This window comes from Protobothrops mucrosquamatus, unplaced genomic scaffold (assembly GCF_001527695.2).
Source record: "Protobothrops mucrosquamatus isolate PMUCROS unplaced genomic scaffold, P.Mucros_1.0 scaffold4, whole genome shotgun sequence".
NCBI classification, from domain to species: domain Eukaryota; kingdom Metazoa; phylum Chordata; class Lepidosauria; order Squamata; family Viperidae; genus Protobothrops; species Protobothrops mucrosquamatus.
In genome coordinates this window covers 464,076-465,507 of record NW_015386391.1, presented here as the reverse complement: position 1 = coordinate 465,507, position 1,432 = coordinate 464,076, and positions in this window count along the sequence as shown.

Below are 1,432 nucleotides of genomic sequence, written 5' to 3'. Positions count from 1 at the left end.
TCAACTCCCAGAATTCCCCAGCCAACATGAAGAAGCTGGCTGGGGAATGCTGGGAGATGAAGTCCCTACATCTGAAAGTGGCCAAGATTGAGAAACACTGCATTAGACTATCCAGAAAGCACGATTGCTATAAAATGAAGATGATACAGTCTGCAGATTAATTTGATGTTTGAAGAATTATTATCTATTATCATCTGCCCAGTTTGGGCCAAGAAAGAAAAAGATAAGAAAAGAATGTTCTGGAATCTAAAAAGCAACTGGCCAAGAACTGATACTCTTATACCCTGAGTACCTTTATCTCAACAAGTCTAGAATTCCCAATATATCGCTAGAACTCTTTCCAAGATTAACAAACGGTCTCATGAAGGATCACTTGCTTTCCCCTTTGGCAGCCCATAAAGCATCATTGATAAAGCTTCTCCCTCAAGGTTTCAAGACAATATTGCTTTCACAGGCCTCACTTTCGATAATTAATCTCCATTTCTGCCTTCTGCTGAGACAGGCTGCACTGGCAAGCTGCATGCTAATTCTCCCCCACTCACGTGGGGAAAAAGCTCTTGCTATCAGAAAGACACAGGTTCATTGATTGAGTTTCTCAAAGACTCAATGTGTGAGCTCTATCTGACCAAAGGCACAGTTGCGATTCTACCCAGTTCAGCCCGGGTCCTCATTCTCAACTGTCTCACCAAGAAGTCAGGGATTTGGAGCTGCTTGAATGGTTGATCTCAGCACTGGAAACCTTGGTTTTAAAAAATGGTATTTCCTCATACGCCTTTATCTGGGGGACCAAATACTCAAGTCTCATAAGTGGAGAAAATGAGTCATTTATCCATCAAGTTGCCAGTTTCTTATGCTGTGTCATGTTCACAGAAGTTCACAGCTCCATCACTTCCATTTAAAGGAGGATGTGTGAACATATTTCTTCTCAAATATGCATTTATAAAAGCATCTATGGATTTGTGACACAACACTTAGGAGGGACCAGACAACCTGTGCCTTGTTGGATCATCCTTTAAGAGATATTTACTGAGCTAAACAGAGAAGGAACCACAGGTGGGCAAAAAGACCCCCCCCCTTCTGCCTCTCAGTTTAGCTTCCTGGGCCGGCACCCCCAGGGCAAAAAGACTGGGAGAGGGGCAGCTGAGGCCCTAGGGTTAGGGTTAGGTCACCATGAACTCAGAGAGAAAGATGGACATCGCCAACAAACTCGGAGTGCTTGGGTATGGTTAGGAGGGCACTGACTTTTCTAGCCTGCCCTATCTATGTTTCCTGGTAAAATTCATGGGAAAATCCCATTGGAGGAAAATTCCACTTAGGGTTAGGGTTAGGTCACCATGAACTCATACGGCAAAATGGACATTGCCAACAAACTCGGAGTGCTTGGGTATGGTTAGGAAGGCACTGACTTTTCTAGCCTGCCCTATCTATGTTT